Below are 21,066 nucleotides of genomic sequence, written 5' to 3' on the forward strand. Positions count from 1 at the left end.
CTCTCCCAATAACAGATGGGAGTTGGTGGATCAGCACCCCAGCTCCCTTACCCTTCTCTGTTGTTGAGAACAGCACCACAGGCATCCTCAGCACTTAACATTTTCAAATGAGAAAAAATCTTCCCTGATTCTAGAAGTCTTCCAACAGTGCCTTATGTGTTCTCATGGGCCTGACAAGGACACTAACCACACACCTTCTGCTATTATCTCTCCCTTTCGCTCTAGCAGCCCCTTGCTCAAGTCCACAGCTTGTACAGCCTCAGATGCAATGAAACTTGGCTTTGTTGATGGGACCATCCAGAATATACTAATATTCATACTGGGCTGCTGTCTCTCCAAGATCCCAAACCTATGGGTCCTCATGGAGCTGAAGGAGTGCTGGTTCCCTGGAGGGTGGGGGAAGTGTCTCTCTGCCCAGCGCTGCTCTTTGTCACATGGATCCCACAGTGGCACCGCTGTGCACTGAAGACCGAGGATCTCAAAGCCTCTCATAGGAAACCTCAGTCATTTTCTAGCCTCAAACTTTCTCTCAACAGAGTCATCAACTGAATACAAGGGATCCTGGGGGAATAAATAACTTGCTCTTTCCTTTCATGCAGTTTCTCTTTCCCATCACAGAAAATTAAAAACAGGAATAATCTCCCTCCTCCTTTAGTCAAAACATAGGCTTCAAAGCCCATCAATTTATGCAAATGGATAAGGAATAGTGAAATTCATCCTGGTCTGGGTTCAGCCACCCACCCCCCAAAATCCCAGAAAACTGGAAAAGGGTAGATTCTTAAAGACTTCCTAGACCAACTCTTTCATCTTCCAGATAAAACCCAGAGAGGAGGCACTCTTGTCTATGGTCACACAGGTCTTGCTCACAAATGTAACACTTCCATAACAACTCAGTACTGGGTTTTTCAAATACCGTATGCTAACACACATATATGGAATCTAAAAAAAAAAAAGGTTCTGATGAACTTAGGGGCAGGACAGGAATAAAGACGCAGACATAAGGAATGGACTTGAGGACACGGGGAGGGGGAAGGGGAAGCTGGGATGAAGTGAGAGAGTGGCATGGACATATATACACTACCAAATGTAAAACAGATAGCTAGTGGGAAGCAGCTGCATAGCACAGGGAGATCAGCTTAGTGCTTTGTGACCCCCTAGAGGGGTGGGATAGGGAGGGTGGGAGGGAGATGCAAGAGGGAGGGGATATGGGGATGTATGTATATGTATAGCTGATTCACTTTGCTATACAGCAGAAACTAACACAACATTGTAAAGCGACGATACTCCAATAAAGATGTTAAAAAACCCCCCAAAAATCTAGTTTATCAGCCGCTACTGAAGTCTTTTTGGTTCATGAACACACCTCTTTGCACCTGGTTCTCTCCAGTAGGGCTTCACATTCTATGTCGGACAGGAGCAGATATATGGCAGGGCTCCAAGATTCTTCAAAGGTCAAATGCCTCCTTCCTCTTAGGAGCTCAACTGACACTTTGGGTTCAGCTTTTTAACTGTTTGGACTCAATGAAAACTATACAAATTTTAGGACATCCATGAGGACCAAGTGTGATGGGACTCACTCTTTAGCTTAATAATCTACAAATGCCTTTAAAAAAAACATGAGGTTATTTTGTTTCTTAGTATGAAAGAAATATGTATTCATCAGAAGAGACAGAAAATGTAGGAAAATAATTATTCACAATTCCACCACCAAGAGGCAAAAATCGTTAGCATTTGGGCATACTCACCCTTCCAGTCTTTGTATCTGTCTCTCTCACCACACATTTCAAAAGAGGGATCATGCCATAAATACTCTTTTTTTAAAAATAGATCTTTATTGGAGTATGACTGCTTCACAATACTGTACTTTCGGTTGTACAACAAAGTGAATCAGTCATATGCATACATATATCCCCATATTGCCTCCCTCTTGAGCCTCCTTCCCACCCTCCCTATCCACGTCTCTAGGTGGTCACAGCACTGAGCTGATCTCCCTGTGCCATGCTGTTGCTTTCCACTAGCTAACTATTTACATTTGGTAGCGTATGTATGTCGATGCTACTCTCACTTCACCCCAGCTTCCCCCTCCCCACTCCCACCCCGTGTCCTCAAGTCCATTCTTTTTGTTTTTTTTTTTTTTTGGTACGTGGGCCTCTCACTGTTGTGGCCTCTCCCGCTGCTTATAAATTTTGGAGATTGATCCTGTCAGTTGCTTCATTTGCAAATATTTTCTCCCATTCTGAGGGCTGTCTTTTCGTCTTGTTTATGGTTTCCTTTGCTGTGCAAAAGCTCTGAAGTTTAATTACGTCCCATTTGTTTATTTTTGTATATATTACAAAGCTACAGTAATCAAGACAGTATGGTACTGGCACAAAAATAAATACCCTTTTGTTATCTGATTTTTTTTAAACTTAGTATATGGAGATCATGTTTCCAGAGCATTAAATATTCTTTTATAGCCACTTCCAGATAGTGTTCCATTGAATGGATGCACCAAAGCTTATTTAATATTTCCACCCTCAGTCCTTCCACTGTCAGCAGTCTTTGGTGGGCATTAAGGTTTTTTCCAATCTTTTGGAATTTTGAACTTTGTGGCCAATAATTCTCTTTGAGGAAAATCATTTATGATTTTTTTCCTTAGGATAAATTCCTAGAAATGAAGATGGGTCAAGGAGTATTAAAAGTTTTAAAGCTTTTGGTTCCAAATGTCTCTTCTGACAATAGATCTTGACTGAAAAGACTAAGAAGAGATGAGCCCATCTTGGTGGTCAGATCTGAGGCTTCAACCACTCACCTACTGATTTATGATGTAAATGGTTCTGTATTTTGCTTTCCTAGCTCCCTCTTTTTTTAAGTCAGGTTTTTTTATGTATAATTTACATATAGTAAAATTCACTCTTTTCTGGTGTACAGTTTTATGAATTCTGAAAAACACATACAGTTGTGTAAGCACCACCACAATCAAGATATAGAACATTTCCATCACCCAAAAAGTTCTCTTGTGTACCTTTGTGTTCACTCCTGTCATCCCAGCCCTAGCTCCTGGCAACCACTCCTCTGTCCCCATAGTTTTTCTTTTTCCAGGATGTTATTCAAGTGGAATGATAGAGCAGGCAGCTTTTTAAGTCTGACTCTTTTCACTTAGCATAATGCATTCGAATATCCATGTTCTTGATCGCTAGGTTCTTTCCCTTTTATTCCATTGTACCAAGGTACCAGAGTTTGTTTATCCATTCACCAGGTGGTGGTTATTTGGGTTGTTTCTGGTTTTTGGAGATTATGAACACAGTTGATATAAACATTCACATACAGGTTTTGGTGTGGGCGTGTATTTTCATTTACCTTGGGTAAATACCCAAATACTCAGCCATATAAGTGACATTTAACTTTACAAGGAACTGTCAAACAGTTTTCCAAAGTGGCTGCGCCATTTTGTACGAGGGCTCCAATTGCTCCATATTCTCATCAGTTCTAGATCTTGGTTTTTAAATTTTAGTGGTCAAATAGAATTAAGTTGGTATTTTACTGCGGTTTTAATTTGCATTTCCCTAACGGCTAATAATGCTGAGTATCTTTTCATTCATTCCTTTGCCATTCATATATATTCTTTGGTGAAGTGTCCAAATATTTTCCCATTTTTTGCTCGGTTTTTTTTAATTATTATTTGTCAGAGGATTTTTTAATATATATTCTGGATACAAGTCTTTTGTAATAAATTTGCTTTGCAAATATTTTCCCCCAGTCTGTGGCTTCCTTATTCATTTCCTTTTCTTAACAGTGCCTTTCGAAGGGCAGGAGTTTTTAATTTTGACAAAGTCCTGCTTATCTTTTTTCTTTCATAATTCATCATTTTGTTTCACAGCTGAGAAATCTTTGCCTTATCTATGGTTGCAAAGACATTTTTCCTATATTTTCCTCTAGAAATTTCATATTGTTAGGTTTTACATGTGGGTCTATGTTTCATTTTGAACCGATTTTTGCATATATGATTTTTGCAAGGTATGGGCCATGGCACATAATTTTACATATGGATGTCCAAATTGTAGCACAATCTCTTGAAAAACTATCTCTATTGAATTTCCTTGGTTCTTTAGTTTTTGAAAATTATGAATAAAGTTGCCATGTATTTGTGCATCTGCTTTGGATTCAATTTTATCCCATTGGTTTATATGCTATCCTTTCATTGAGACACATACTTGATTACTGTATCTTTATATAAGTCTTGAAATCAACCTTGTTCTTTTTCAAAATTGTTTTCACTGCAGTTTCCTTATATGCTTTCCCATATAAATTTTAACATTATCTTGGTGATTTCTATAAAAACAGCTTGCTGGATTTTAGATTGGGATTACACTGAATCTACAGATCAGTTTGAGAAGGATTGACATCTTAACAATAATTGAATCTTTCTGGCCATCTTTTGATGCCAAATCATTTCTTCCACCTTGGATTATGAGACCAGCCACCCAAGTGACACTTTTCTTGTACAGTTTGGCCTCATGATTGAATCTGCACTGGATATTAGCTATTGGCAGACCACTCATAGTGACTTTAACCCTACAGGGCATAGAATTACCTGATATGGTATATTGAAATTATGGATCGAAGTTTTTACCCCTCCCTTTAACCATGTCTTTGCCACGCAACTTTGAAGTGCCCTCCTACTGTGGATAGAGTAACCTTCTCTACCCTTGAAACTATGTTCAAACATTTGACTAACTTTGCCCCATGGAATTTAGCAGATGTGACATAAAGACTTGAAATGATTTTGCACCTTGGGACTTGCTTTACTGTGTTTTTGTTATTGCCTTGAGAATAGACTTGCTAGAGAATGAGATGTGAAGCAAAACCAAATTGCTCCAGTCATCTTAGTCAAGAGCAGCCTAGATCATCTGACAGCAAACTGACCCCCAGATATGTGAACATGCACAGCTAAGATCAGCATAACCAACTGTCTAGGTAACCACTCCAAATGCAGGAGCTATAAATGCTTATTATTTTATGCCATTGAAATTTTGTGTTTGTTTGTCATACAGCATCATCGTGGCAATAGATAACTGACACATCTGGGTAATACAGAAGCTCTTTACACTCTTTACAAACAGCATCATGCAATAACTTCCTAGGGTTGGGACATTAATCAAGTGTAGCTAGTTTCATGGGTTAATCATGAAACTTGTTTTTCTTCCCTTCATTCTCAATACCAAGTATTGAAGAAAATTATCATAAGAGAAACCCTGCTAAGTTCTCATCACCACTTCCAGTCCCAGAGTCAGGTAAAACTATAAAACTATGGAGAATTCCATTTCACTTCATTTTTAATCACAAGTTTATATTGTCTTAATCCTTTTAGTAAATGATTGAGTACCCTAACTGTGATATGGAGATGAATCGAGAGGAAAAGGTCAAAAGAAAGATAAGCAACCAAAAATGATTAATCAACTCTTTTTTTTAAAAATCAAAGTTCTTAGAACTATTTGCTGAATTGTGTGTTTTATTTTTAATAGCTATTCTTTGAGTAGGAATGCCGTGGCATGAAGATAAGAGTCATAACATTTAAGACATGTTTATGAAGCTTAAACCACTAACTTGGCTGCAGTTGAAATGCATTCAGCTCCTTCCTGCTGTGCTCGGAGCCTTCCCAAAGGCTGAGCTGGCAAGGGTTGCTGCTACTGCTGACTCTTCCCCAGCTGGCACTGTGGGCTATGAGACAAATGTAGGCATTTAACCCACATTAAAGTGCATTTAGAAGTATTAGAATTTGTGTTTATCAGGGCTTTGACATCGAACACATTTCTAATCAGTGGGGTGTGTTTAGATCAGAGGCAGTTAACAACAGAATGATTTTGTGCAGCTTAAATTCCAGAGTCCCTCAGGGGTTGAGGGGGCAGGGGTGGGAAGGAAATGATTGGCTGTAAAAGGGTAGCATGAAGGTCCTTGTGGTGATGGAAATGTTCTCTATCTTAACTGTATCAAAGTCAGTATCCTGGTTGTGTTCTTTCATTATAGTTTTGTAAGATGTTACCGTTGTGCAGAACTGGGTAAAGGTTTCATAGGGTCTCTCCGTATAATTTCTTACAACTGCATGTGACTCTACAATTAGCTCCAAATAAAAAGTTTAATTTAAATAAATAAATAAATAAAAAATAAATTTCAGAGTCTTCTGGTAGAGCCAAAGAGAAGACAGACGACCCATGGCCATGCTGCTGTCAATGGCAATACCCTTGTAGGAGGGGCCTCCAGGGTTCAGGGACAGAACGCTGTCACAGACTAGGCACCATTGGTGGCCACCTAGAAGTTGTCTCACTTGGTTTATTTTGTTCACTCACTCCTACCTGTTATCCTTGATGGTTTGTCATTTACCTACAAATTGCATTGCTTCCTTGATAAGTGAAAATAGACTTTTAGAAAACCAGATTTGTTTTAGATTAAGTTCTTTGGGGGAAAAATAGGAAGCATTAGTTTCTGAAGTCAGTCTGGGTTATGCTCATAATTCAAAGGAGGTGGCCAAAAAAGTCAGGGCTTGGGAAATATTCTTAAAATCAGGGCAGGTCTAGGCTGATAATGTCTACTAGTGTGTCTACATGAAATGAATAAATCAAAGCACATTCAGTAAAAATGATTAGAGACAGATGTTGCAATGGAGTCACATACACTTGGGTTCAAATCTCTTCTTTACCCCTTACCAGCTGTGGAATGGAGTCTCAGTTTCCTCAACTCTAAAATGGGGATATAATAAAAAAATCTACTTCAAAGTGTTGTCATAAATTTTAAAAGAAATAGTATAAAGAGAGTGCTTGGTGCTATCTGCAATTGAATAAATGCTCAATAAACTCAGTAAATGGTAGTTAGTACTGTTAGTATTATTGCCATTATTTCCAGTGAAAATGCTTATCATGTGATGTTATATCAAAAATAACCAGACTACAAGTTAGATCTGCAGTATGATTAAAACTATTTTAAAAATAATAATAGGAAAAAGCTTGGAAATACATCAAAATATTATTGTATGAGGACAGTGGGATGATTGGTGGCTTCCTTTCTTTCCTATTTTATAATTTTTCTGCTATACTTTTTTTTTTTTTTTTTTTTTTGCGGTACGCGGGCCTCTCACTGCTGTGGCCTCTCCCGTTGTGGAGCACAGGCTCCGGACGCACAGGCTCAGCGGCCATGGCTCACAGGCCCAGCCGCTCCGCGGCATGTGGGATCTTCCCGGACGGGGGCATGAACCCGCGTCTCCTGCATCGGCAGGCGGACTCTCAACCACTGCGCCACCAGGGAAGCCCTCTGCTATACTTTTATACTACATATGATTAAAAATACTTAAAAATAATGAAAATCATTTCACTTATGCACAATATCACTTATGTATTATTCTTATATGGTATTCTTATGAAATAGTTTAACCTGAATTCAATCATGAAGAAACAAGTATATAAAACAAGACAGTGGGATATTCTGGAAGACAATTTCCCTGAACTCTTCAGAAAGACATATGTCATTTAAAAAAAAAAAAAAAAGCAAAGGCAGTAGAAATGAGAACTGTACTATGATAAAATATGTGAATCTTGATTGGATCCTGCATCAGAGAAAGAAAATATGAAAGTCAATTTTGGTAAATTTAAATAGGGCTTGCATATTATATGATAAATGCTAGTGTTTCTTCACTGTGATAAAGAAAATGTCATTATGTAGTAGACTGCCCTTATTCCTAGGAAATGCATGCTGAAGTTGTTCTGAGTGACATGTTATGATGTTGGCTATATATTATATCTGTATATCTATCTATGTATCTTTCTATGAGAAAAATAAAGCAAATACAAATAAATAAATTATAATATTTCAAAGCTGCAAGAAAGCTTTCGATCTAATCCAAATGATACACAGAGAAATCAAGTGAATTAAAGGTTGCAGTGAACAAGATCAAACCCACAGACAAAATAGCCTTAATATCATTAGCCAAGTTATATGTTTTTCCAAATATTAGGTTTTCTGAAGTAATAGAAGGTTCTTCTGCTAGAGTTTCAGTGCCTGAAATCTTCTGTCGCTGAGAGAAATAGGATGAGGTTTTAAAACATTATATTAATGACATTATGTATGGCCTAAAAGTTTTAAGTTTTTAAGTGATTTTATATCTGTTAAGTGCTTTGGGTCTCACAAGAAGTCAATTGGAAATGGTCATGTAGTCTTATGGCATACTTTCACTGTGATTTATTTTACATAGATTTATTTCTTACTTCTACAAGTAATTCCCAGAGGACTGAAACCATGTCATTCAAACATATATGTATTTATACTTATGCATTTTATTCCCTGATTGCCTGAGATGCTCACCACTGAGTTCTGATTTGAGTCACTTCTCACTATTACTTATTTGATTCAGCAGGTAACGCAAGTATAAGATGTAGTCTTGCCCTAAGGAATGTGCAGTCTCTTGGGAGACCAATGCGTACATGAGCAATTAGGGTGACATATCATGATGGAGATCAGCACAGAGTGCTAGAGAGGAATTGAGGAGAGGTGTCTAATCCTAGGTTAGGGGCAGGGGAGGGACAAAAGGCAGCAGGCTAAGGGGATGACCTCTTCCCTAGAGCTGCCTAGGATCCTGAAAAATGGTTGCCATTCCTGAATCAGGAAACATGGGTGGAGAAGCGCCCTTTCCTCATTACCTTGGTGTCCCAGTGAGGTGATAATATGCACAGAGGCAACCACCAGACTCTGAGTCCCCTTGGTTTTCCTGTCAGCCTCCAAGGTCATTTGTGCAGACAGGATGGGAGTGCCAATATACGTATCCCTGAGTAGTAATTAACGTTTTAGAAGGACCAACAGGACAGGAAATTTCTTGAGCTATAAGAATGAGAAGAGAAGGATTGCGAAGACTTCCTCCCCACCCTCCACCCCCAGCAGCTGGTATAGAGTGAAAAATTAGAATGAAACTGCTGAAATATCCTTCCAGTTATCCCCAACCTCATAGCATTCCACAGGAGGAATGTCTGAAGAATTTCAAAGGATCAATGTGGGCATTCCAAACAATTCAGTGATTTTATCATTTCAAAGCAAAGTGCTCATTTTGAATATGCTTATTATGAATTGTTTGTAGACCATTTCCAGCAATTGTCCTTCAGTGGGCTTTCAGCTCTATGGCCTGAGTACATCATAAACACTCCAGCATGTCTCTAACATTTGTATCTGTACACTCCAGACTTCAAAGAAATGAACATTGCTGACCTGGGGCTGCTTTGTTCAGTTCCTTTACAAGAGGCAGAATCACTATAAGCCTACCCAGACTGAAAGAGCCACTTGGCAGAATTCTGATGTTTGAACCTTGAGAACAAAAATAGAGATGTATAGGGACAAGTACCATTTTACCATAGGAATTCATAAGGAGAATGAAGCCCGAATGATTGCTTGCAATCTACCTTTGTTCACAAATTTTACAAGTCTCCAAAGCCAACCGATCTCTCCTACAGATGCTGATGTACCATTTCCAGGGCATGACAAGAGCAGACACAAAAGAGCTTGTCCTGTGCATGCATCTAGGGAATGAAAACACACCATCTCCTTTGCCAGAGAGAGATAAGATCTACCCTCCACACTCTGGTCTGCATGCCAGTGGTGTCTCCCATCTGAGGAAGGACCTGATGCAGAATGGACTTAGGGAGGATTTGGGACAAGGGAAAATGTATTAAATACTTGACCGTGGGAACTGCAAAATGCAAAGACAGGAAGAGTCTGTGACAAATCTCTCAAATAGATGGCAAAACCTTGAGTCACTCTTTGGAATATCATTTTGGTAAATAACAAACTCTTGTAGGGGAGTGGGTCAATTAGGGAAATGATTTAAAATCATTTTGGAGATAGGGCTGGTGAGTAAGATTAACATTAACATGGCAGAGGGCATATTCTAAGCCAGAAATGAAATGTACTGGGAGGTATGTGTGTGTACGTATGAGAGAGAGAGAACGAAACTGTGAAACCATGATAAAATGGAAAGAGAGCCCCCCCCACAACCCTATAACCCTATCTTGGCTCTAAATTCAACGCTGAAAAAAGGAGCGCCAAAAACACTTTGAGTGATGATGCGATCATTTAAAAAGATCTTAATTCTTCAAAGAGACTACTCTGGAGAACTAAGGGCAGTGCTAATTAGATTTGCAGGTTCTGGGATGTTTGTTTAAATAATGGATCTTCATATGTCTATTGTAGATCTGTGGAAATAAACAAAAACTACTCCAAGGGGAACACACTGGCTATTTATTCAGCTTGCTGTCGAGGGAGCCAGCCCTCATCACTAGCCTTTGGCAGAGACTCTAGGCAGGCAGAGGAGTCGGAAAGCTTCAGAGTGAAAAAAGAGAAGGTTTCAGGTATGCTGGTTGGAGGTTGCTGTGGAACCTGGAGCTGGGCAAACTAGAAGCAGGGCATATTATGTGATGGGTTTGGGGAACATGTTTGATTTTCTCTGATCGGTCATGAGTCGTAAATGGAGGACAAAAAATAGGGAAGCTGACAGTCATTGACCAGGTCCTTCATTCTGAGCCAGTTGCTGCAGAGTTTGTGGGTCAGAGCTCTCTGGGCATGTATGGGTTGCATTGTCCATTTGCATGCCCCCTTGGGCTGATGCAGGTCCCCAAAATTTGTATTGGGTGCCTGAAGATATCTGTTTTCCTTAGATTCTTCCAATATTCACCCATTTATGCTTGAGGCAACGGGTACTACATTAAAACCTCTGAAAAATACCCCATGGCCTAGGAAATTTCTACAGGTCTCCGCTAGTCCTTCCACTCCGACTGTTCACTTTACGCTTTGACCTCATAGCTGCCTATTCTGGGCTGATCCCCCGGGACTGCCCTGTTGAAGCCTCCTAATGCTGGGTCTTGACTCTGATTGTGGAATGTCAGAGGAAATGTGGGATAGATTCTTTCACCCCACCTCTCACTGGGCTCAGACTAGCCCTCCAGAACCTCACCAACTGTATTTCCCAATCCATTCATCCAGGAGGAATATCAGATAGGGATATTTTATAAAGCTAAATGAAAACCCTAAGGCTATCTAGACAGTTACTTATGATACAGTGCATGCTTAAAATCAACTTTTAAAGTATGGCGTCCATGGAGATAAAAACTGGGAGCCCACTCTCAAAAAGCAAGAGAAGAAAATGAACTGGGGGGATCTATCGGGACCACCACAGAACTGCCTTGGCTGTGACAATCAGAAACACCAACTCCATACTTGGTCTGTCTTCTCTAACGCCAGCATACTCAAATCCATAGAGCAATTGTATTCTTTTTTAAATCACATGTAAACTTCCTAATCAAAAGCCAGGCTGCAAAACCCAGGAGGGGGGATTCCTAAGGTTGGGCTGAGAAAAAGGAATGTGGTTCGTGAGGTTCCTCCATCCTGGGGCCCAGTGGCCCTTCTCTCCACTGTGCTCTTGGGTGTTATACTGCTTTCCTGTGAAGTTTCATATTGTTTTTTTTTTTTTTTTAACATCTTTATTGGAGTATAATTGCTTTACAATGGTGTGTTAGTTTCTGCTTCATAACAAAGTGAATCAGTTATACATATACATATGTTCCCATATCTCTTCCCTCTTGCATCTTCCTCCCTCCCACCCTCCCTATCCCACCCCTCCAGGCGGTCACAAAGCACCGAGCTGATATTTTTAAAATGGTATCACTTACAAGCAAGTCCTCATGCTGTCTAGGGCCCAGCTACTCTCAAGGCTTGTTGACGTCTATTCCCCATGATAAATTCTCCACTGAGGATGGAAAGGTATTTTTGCTTTTCCTTTCAAAAGGAATAACAGAACAAAGAAGAGGAAAAGAAAGACTGGGCTGGGAGAGCCTTCCTGGCAGAGTGCTTAGTCATCAGGATGCCTAAGGCCAGATGACTCCATTACAGGCACCACATTCCTAGTTTCCTCAGGAGTCAACTGAGGAACTGAATTGACAACTGAATTCTGTCTTCTCCCTCTCTGTGGAAACGTAGTCCCTGGATGGTTTTACAACTGACAGCAATGTTAGTTCATGCTCCAGTCTCTCCCTGTGACAGTTTACAGAGAAGGTGGGTGGACAGATGGGGCTGGTGAAGTTCTCTCCTCACCAGACTGTTGATCTGCCATCAGATGAAAGTGATAAGGAACAATGGGGACTAGAAGAGATCACTGACATTAGTTGCTTCTTCTTTTTTTTTTTTAAACATAAGTAGACTTTGAATCAAATTATCTAGGAGTGAAAAGAAGGAGAAGTAAAAATAGGGTAAGCTGGGAAAATAAAGTTCTGTATAAAGCTGTTTTCATTAGTAAATATAACTCGCTTGTCAGCTCCATTGGTAAGGTCTAAGATTGCAGGCTGCTACACACACACCACGTAGAACACTCTGGGCCATGATGCCAGGAGCTACAGGCCTAGTCCTGAACAAGCTCTGGGGCCCTGGGTTTGGGGCTCTAGTGGGGGTGGAAGTGTTCATGCAGGAGCACCCGCCTCCTTGCTCTGCTCTTATCTCCTGAGGCTTCTGACACAGCAAATGAAGGCGATAGAATAATTGGGTTTAAAAAATATGTCTACCTATATGACTAGCAAGAAATCTGTGGGTTGATATTTTAGCCCCGCTTAACTATCCACTTCCCCAGTCATCTCTCATCTCCTAGTTTTTTTTTTTTGTTTTTTGTTTTTTTTTTTTTTTTGCGGTACGTGGGCCTCTCACTGTTGTGGCCTCTCCCATTGCGGAGCACAAGCTCCGGACGCGCAGGCTCAGCGGCCATGTCTCACGGGCCCAGCTGCTCCGCGGCATGTGGGATCTTCCTGCACCGGGGCACGAACCCGCGTCCCCTGCATCGGCAGGCGGACTCTCAACCACTGCGCCACCAGGGAAGCCCTCATCTCCTAGTTTTAACATCCACCGATGACCCATGCTGGAATCAGTTATTTCACTAGGGGCTGTATTTAATTCAATCATTCCTTCAACATTACATGGCATTCTTCTATAAAAATTGTTTTTTCCTTTTTAAAAATTTATTTTAAACATGCGTTTCCTTTGTGACTCTCATCTGTGGGCTGTTTTTTTAACATTCGCTACAAGATAGTGGAGTAAAATTTTGAACATGCTGCACGTTCAAGTCAATGTTTCTCCCCCTATCTCTTCACATCTTTTTTTTTTTTAAAGGCACAGTGCTAGGTGCTTTCATGGTGTTATAATTTAATATGCATTTATCTAACACGTATTTATTTAGTGTCTACTATGTGTCAGACACTGTTCCAGGCTTGAAACACAGCAGTGAACAAATTAGAAATCCCTGCCTCATAAGCTTCATTCAGGAGAAGACAGGCAGGTTACAAACAGAATAAATTCGTAAAATATATATGTTAAGTGGTAATAAGTGCTATCCACAGCACTTCAAATAAAGTAGGAAAGGAGAAAAGAAATTGAGGCAGGGAAGGAAGAGAGTTCACAATTTTGAATAGGAGCCATAGGATCTCTGAGAAGAAGATAATTTGAGTAGAGACACTAAGATTTAAGGATCCAAGCCATGCCAACATCTGGGGAAGAGCACTCTAGGCAGGGGAGACAGTATATGCCAAAGCCCTGGGGCAGGCATGAGCCCAGCCTGTGTAAGCAATAACAAGAAGGCCAGCACGGCTAGAGGGGAGCTTACTAGGGAAAGAGATCAGAGAGGAGGATGGGGCAGCAGATCCTGTGGGGTCTTTCTTGTGGGCCACCGTCAGGATTTTAGCTTTTACTCGGAATGTTACGGGCAGCCTTTGGAGGATTTTGAGTAGATGAGTGACATTATGTGACTTACATTTCAACAGGTCTCTTTAGCTGTTGATTATCCCAACACTCAAAGAGAAGCCTGCTACTACCCTCTTTTTACACAAGAAGGAATCAAGACTCACAGAGGTTAATAAGTGATGTGCTCCTGGTCACCACCTATTAAGGAGTAAATCCATGATTCAACTCGGACTGTTCACTATCGGTTTATAAAATAAAGGAGACTAACAAACTTTATTATTAAGGAAAAAAGTGGGATTGGGGGTTATCTGTGCTAAGGGATAGCATAGCTCCCCAGCCTGTGGGCTTCTGAAGACTTGTTCTCCATTCTCTTCTCTGTTTGGCAACAAATGCTAAGATGCTTAGCATCAGGGCAAAGCTACGCTATTAATCTCGCCTTTTCTCACTGAGGCTTCTTGTGATTCCAAAAGATGACATTTCTAAAATCGTGAGGGCAAAAACTTAAGGCCATAGAGCATGTCTCTTAAGAAGACAGTTTCATGAGCTGTAAAAAGTAATCATGGTTTGTCAAGTCAGCAAATCTCTCCCCTTAGACCTTTCAACCATCACTAATGCCTGTTCTGGAGAGAGCTCGCTTTTGTTCTTTTCCTTCTCAAAGCTGTTGGTGGGGAGAACTATTTCTTAACCAGAGCGCCCTGAATGTCAGCCCTGACCACTTGGGGTGGATGGAGGATTTCACTCAACAGTTTCTTCTTGGCCTCTCAACTGGGGAGAGGGAGGCTGCTAACCAAAGAATTGTAATAGCAGTTAGAAGATGGTAAATTCCACAGAATAACTCAAGGAAAGTCCAGTTTTCCCAATAATCAAATGACAATCTTGGTAAAAAAAATTTTTTTTCTGCAATCTTTTCTGCATTGCACTGGTCTATTTGAGAAGAATCAGCTTGCTAGCATAATTAATACAAAAATAAGCATGTTCCCCCTGTTTTTAAAAAAAGAATGACATCCCCCCTTTTTTAAAAAAAAGAATGGCATAATACAAAAGTAAGCATGCTCCCCCCCCCCTTTTTTTTTTTTTGCGGTACGCGGGCCTTTCACTGTTGTGGCCTCTCCCGTTTCAGAGCACAGGCTCCAGACGCGCAGGCTCAGCGGCCATGGCTCACGGGCCCAGCCGCTCCGCGGCATGTGGGATCTTCCCGGACCGGGGCACGAACCCGTGTCCCCTGCATCGGCAGGCGGACTCTCAACCACTGTGCCACCAGGGAGGCCCGTTCCCCCTTTTTAAAAATAAAGAATGACATAATGACATATAAGCAATGCCATATTTAACAGTGACTGGAAATGTAAGCATACTTTTTGTACTCAGATTATATAAATCTGAATGTGATTTGTATCTATTATTGAGTCTTCGATGCTGAGTGTTTTGGCTGGAGCAAGAATTCTTTATAAGCAGGGCAAGGGCCATGTTCTGTCATTTAGGTATATAATAAGAGAGTGTGGATCCCAGCTCCCTGCTTTGCCAAAATACCCATTTGGATGAGGGGCATGACCAGGTGGCTCATGCCAGTGCAGCCTGCTCTGTGGTCAGAGCCAAGATGATGAATTGTGCTCACACAAGATCTCATCTGAGACTCATGATGAGCCCAAGGAGTGGCCGTCATATCTTCTTTCTTACAAGCAGGGCAAAAGGCTCAGAGAGGTAAGCAACTCATCTGAGGATGCTCAGCAAAGAAAAGGTAGATTTGGGATTCTAACCCGGTCCTTCTGAGTCTAAAGCCCAAGGACTTTGGGTATCCTGCATGGTCGGTGTGGCGTTGCTACAGCTCTGATTTAAAAAGCAAACTCCTGGGACTTCCCCGGCGGTCCAGTGGTTAAGATTCCGTGCTTCCATGCCATGGGGTGCGGGTTTGATCCCTGGTTGAGGAAGTTCCGCATGCCGCGCAGCACGGCCAAAAAAACCCCAAAACCAAAAAACACCTTTAAAAAGCAAACTCCCCATCATCCCCTATGACCCTTCTCAGGATCTTTTGGTTGTTGAAGATGACCAAGCACCAGCTGTGCGTTCGGTAGCCTGCCCAACTATTTCATATGCCTGGAATGTTGTCCAGGTCTAAACCCCACCGCGAAGAGACTAGTGAATTGAAAGTATCAGTTGGACTCTATTTAAGGACTGTAAGAGGTTTTTGTCTTAATGACTTAGCTAATCATTCAGCTATAAAGGTTTTCTACCAAGCTGTTCCTTTTCAATAGAGCTTTAATCATTTTCTTGAAGATTTCTATGAGAGAAAAAGGGTTCAGTGACCAAAAGAGTTTATTTCATACCCCCTACTATATTCTAATCTCAAAAATTCACAATGTGCTTGGCAATGAAAAAACTCTGGAAATCCCACAGCAGTAAACAAACAAAATTTTAATTTTGTTTCGTACACAATTTCCTCACCTTACCTGAGGGTAGTCTTTGCCTGTGTAATCTCTGTTAGCATCTCAGAAAATCTAGTTCCATGGAATATGCTTTAGAAACTCTACCAGAGGTTCCCCTCTAGAACAGAAGCACCTTTAGAAGAGAGCTTTGTGTTTCTCTTATTTATTGTTGAGTGCTAAGTTTCTAGAATAGTGCCTACCATATAGAAAGTGGTCAATAAATATCGTTTGAATAAATGTATAGATCCTTAATTTTAGCTTTGGTCTTCTAATGTTCTAGATAAACTCATCACATGAAAAATTCCATAATTAATCATTTAATGTCAGTTGAACAAAGACCACACTGATGGAAACATTTATGCCAAACCCTCTAAATGAAATGTCTAAAAAACTTTTTTTCTATATTGCTTATAATATTAAAAAGTAAAGGCCATAGTGTACTAGCTAAAGATCAAATTAAAATACTAAACTAAGTATTTTTCACATGGTAAGTCTGCAAGACACCCAAATTTTTGGAAGAAAAGTAAAAACCTTGATCATTCTGATACCCTGCACACAGATACCAAGTATCTCTATATTGAAAACAGCTGCGTGACCGGCCATTTTTCACACGTCTTCCAAATGTTGGGTGCAGGGAGGACTCCATTGCGGCAAACCTTTCAGGGAAAGGAAAACAGTAATGTTTCCCCTTCCTTGATTGGGTGTTGTGAGAATTCAGACTGTTTTCAAAGAAAATAGCATAGACTACACAATACCAAAATCTGGTTGATTTGACCTCATAAGCAAGGAATATTTTTAAAAGCCAGTAATATGTTAGAACTTTAGAGCAAAGCACGTCTTAGACATCATTCAGCTCAGTGCCGTCATTTGATGGATGAGTAAAGAGACTCAAAGTAATAGAGTGACATTTCCCGACTTATGTAGCTTGAACTGATGGTGCTGGGAGTTACTAAATCCAAGGTCTGTAGGTTCCAAGACATTTTCTCCACAACACTGCTCTCTTTCTTACTGTGGCCTTTCTGAGAGTTGTCATGCAGAACTGGCCCCCAGGGATCAAGAAAGAGCTTGGGATGAGATGCTCAGAAATGGGAGGATCCTCAAGACTATGTAATGTCACCCTCCTATTTCCCAGTTGAGAAATATGCAGAGATCAAGTGTGGACAGCTGGAATAATCACCCAGTGAATTCAGGATTCTTTAGAGCAGCACTTGCTAAAAGAACTTTCTGCAATGACGGAAATGTCTAAAACGGTAGTTTGAAATACAGCTAATGCAACTCAAGAACTGAGTTTTCAACTGAGATTTTAATATAAATAAGTACAGGTGGCTAGTGGGTACCATACTGGACAGCAAGGCTTTAGAGGGCTAGTCTAGATAAAATAAATTCACTGGGCTTGTTGTACCATCCTCTACTAGGATTTGTTCATGTCTAAACAACCAAAAGGTACCACTTGTTAGAGCATTGTGTTATATACATTTTATAAATACCAGGAGTTCAATGTGAGAAAATGAGAAGAAAAAGCATCTCCACTTTGATTACACAAGTAGTACTAGATTCAATACAAAAGTCATCATCAACAGTCATTTTGCTTTGAATAAATCTCTCTTTTCTATAGTCCTGGTAAGGAGGTAAAAACATGAAAATGTATACTAGCTATCTATAACCCACCCATGTCTTTTTATTTTTGAACTGTTCAGATGATTTCTAAAATAAATAGAAATTATTTATTTCTAAGTATAACCTCTAAATAATTTGTTAAGGCCAATCTCTTAGGCTGCTTTCTTGCAGAGATACGCACTAATCACATCGTTAAGAAAATAGGCCAGGGAGTTTTGCTTTCTTCTGCCATGTATTGTCTCAGAAGCTAACTGAAACATCTCAGCTTGCCTACCAGCTAGCTGTGTCCTGTATCCAATTAGTTTCAGTCCATTATTAGAAAAATAGGAGCATTGTTGAACCGAGAGCTGCATGCAATATTTAGATTTACAAATTAATACAGTATAAAGGCTTCCTCAGAAACTTTCATGCTTTGGGTCTGAAAGACTGGCTCCTTCAAATGATACCATTGATTGCCGACATCAGACAGTCGGCCACAAAGAAGTCAGGCAGTGGACACTCAGAGAACTAATTCAAAGAGTGGGTGGTGCTAGCTCCATGGCCTATTACTATGTAATGGGCTCAAAAGGCTCACGTTCTTGTCTCCTTACATGCTTTACCAGACAATTAGGCTTTCTTGTCCTGCTAAAGTCTGGCCTTGAAGACTTGTTTTTCAATGTCCGTCTTCCAAGAGAAAACAGAAAGTTTTAACTAGATGAAACTGGCCTACGGGAGTACTTCCCCAGCTTTCAGGTGGTTGAATCTCCTCTTTTTAAAATAGCCTTGGTGTCTGCAGAAGCCAAGACTGGTCTACCGATAGGATCCTCCACTTGCCTCACTCATAGCAGGAGAAAGCCAGTACAGATCAAAACTGGAAGTTCAAGATTTGTCCTATTGTCCAATTTTGTCTAAGACTCTTTGCTTGATAACGGGGAGGGTCACAAGCTTGGAATCAGAATGGAAGCTGCAGACTGTATCTCTAGAGAATTTGTGGTGAAAACTGCGTGGGTGAGTACTTTGACCACAGAGAAGATGAGGAGCCCAGATGAGGTCCATGAGCATGGAAAACTGTTTATGGACCATTTTTTGGACATACATGAAAGACACCAAAGCAAATTGTAACAAAGCTTCTAAAAGTTGAGACACTTTTTGATGTGACTCATTAATTCAAGGAAAAGGGAAAATCATATACAGAAATTATAAAAAAACTTTGTCACATTATTTTTGATCCAAATCAAGCTTCCTAATGTTAAAATAAATATTTTGTGTTTGCATGTGTGTAGGCTGTATTTTGAGTCAGTAGATGAATATAGATGTCTGAAAACTGGCACGTCAAATCGTTCAGTCCAAACCTCCAGGTATTCCAGCAGGGAGTATTATTTTCCGCAATCAAGCGAAAGAGAAGATACATATTTGAATATTTTACTGACTTGTGAATACAGATCATTACTTCTAACAATCAGGCAGAAAATAGCATCTTGGTTCAATATAATGCCACATGGTATATAATAACAAGCTGCTTTGAAATGTAATTACTTTTATAGAAATATAATCCTTTCACATTTTGTTTTGTTGACAAATATACCAGGCAGCTGCCAGAGGAGTGTCAATGGAACACTTTTCTCAGAAGCATATGCTTCACTTTAGCCAAGAAAAAAAGAAAAAAAAACTTGATCAATGTGTATGTGTGTATCATGAAACACTTAATCAGAAAGATATACAGTTCTTTCTTTTCCATAATCATGAGACCTGAGATTTTCTCGAGGGAAATGTTCCAACATGAGAAAGAAAATACATAGTTCAAAAAGCCCATGTTTTCAATTTGCTGCCACATGGTTTAAATTATCTATGTATTTATTAAGGGCACTAAATAGGCAGCTTAATTTAGGGAGAGGGGTCATTCAAGTTGAGAAAAATCATGTTTAATCCCTTAGCTCACTGCAGGTTGATTATGCTTTTTAAATGCATACAGCCTCAGCTAACAAAATTCCCCATGATAAGAAGGTCCCCTGTCTGCTTCTAAATTCGTTGGCTGCCAATAACAATGGAAACTTGTTAAGATCCTGGCTCCAGGCCCAGCCTCTCTGGGTATCTTCCAAATTAGGGATTTGTCAGTTACTTTCTCTTTATGTTGCCAGTGTGCTTGCCTCCAATTTGGGGGTCGCCCTCTCTGCTCCTGGCATACCATGTGTTTGTTACATTACTATATGTGGAAACAAAAGGACCAGGGCATCAGAGTTCCCTTCCTTGTATGGTAAGTCTGCCTTGGTTTTCTCTCTGGACAGGGGATTCAGTAGGTCTGAGGGGAACCAGGAGGAAGACATGGTTAGATGTCAGGAGTTGGAAATTTGAACACTTACTGGATATTTGATGACCTTACAGAATTTTAATATTTTTAGGCATAATAATGCAATAGTTATGTTTTTCAGAAAGCATCCTTATGTTTTAAAAATACAACATGAAATATTTTAGATGAAATTACATAATGTCTATAATTTGTTTCCAAATAATATGGAATGAAAAAGTAGATGGGGATACAGTTGAAACAAGACAGGCCATGAGTTGATAACTGTTGAAAGTGGTTGATGGGTACAACAAGCTCATTAGATTATTATGTTAATTTTGTGTACATAGTTGATATTCTCCATAGTACAAACTAAAACAAAACGCCAAAAAAGAAAAAACTGAAGAAAAAAGTGCCTGATAAGAATACAAGATCCCCAAATAGCCCTTTTTGGACTATCAACAAATCTTAAAGAAACAAGGTGAGAATCCAAGAAGGCTTGAAAACCTGACTTTCAACCTTTGCTTAGCATTTATGAAACAGTACGTTGCTGCTCTGTGCTTTGCCCCGAGTGTATATGACTCTAGTGTTTTGTGTTGTATGGTTCTGGTTCTGTCAGACATTGCTGGGGAGGACCCACAGGCTGAGAAATCCTCTCTGGAAGGCTTAACGCGTGGCCGAGGCTTCTCAGCCTCGCTCCTTGGGTCTCCAACCTCCGCATCCCATATCCACAGGGCTGAAACGCCCTGGGTCATTTCTCCATGGCCCCCAAACACAGCACAAATGGATTCTCTGCGTGGATCTGGCTCCAGATACACACAACCAGTCTTCAAGTTCCACCTATTTTTATTTTCAACCCACCCCGTGTGGCCAGACAATGGCAGGAAGCGTTTCTCCCAGTGACCCCCAGCTGCCTTCCTTCCTCCTCAGTTTGTTGCTGTGGCTTTGGTTGTCTTAGACCCTCTGTGTGCTAAAAGCAGCCCCTTTCAGGACTTCCTGAGACTCTGGGCTATGTCCTTCCCTGCTCTGAGCAGTTAT

At 40.3% G+C, this 21,066-nt stretch overlaps 1 protein-coding gene across 9 annotated transcripts in view; it reads right to left on the reverse strand.

The window, feature by feature from the left end:
* The window catches only part of RNASEH2B (ribonuclease H2 subunit B), a 798,611-nt gene that overhangs the window by 235,219 nt on the left and 542,326 nt on the right, over positions 1 to 21,066 (reverse strand). The window lies entirely within an intron of this gene.

This window comes from Stenella coeruleoalba (genome assembly GCF_951394435.1).
Source record: "Stenella coeruleoalba genome assembly, chromosome: 18".
Lineage (NCBI taxonomy): Eukaryota > Metazoa > Chordata > Mammalia > Artiodactyla > Delphinidae > Stenella > Stenella coeruleoalba.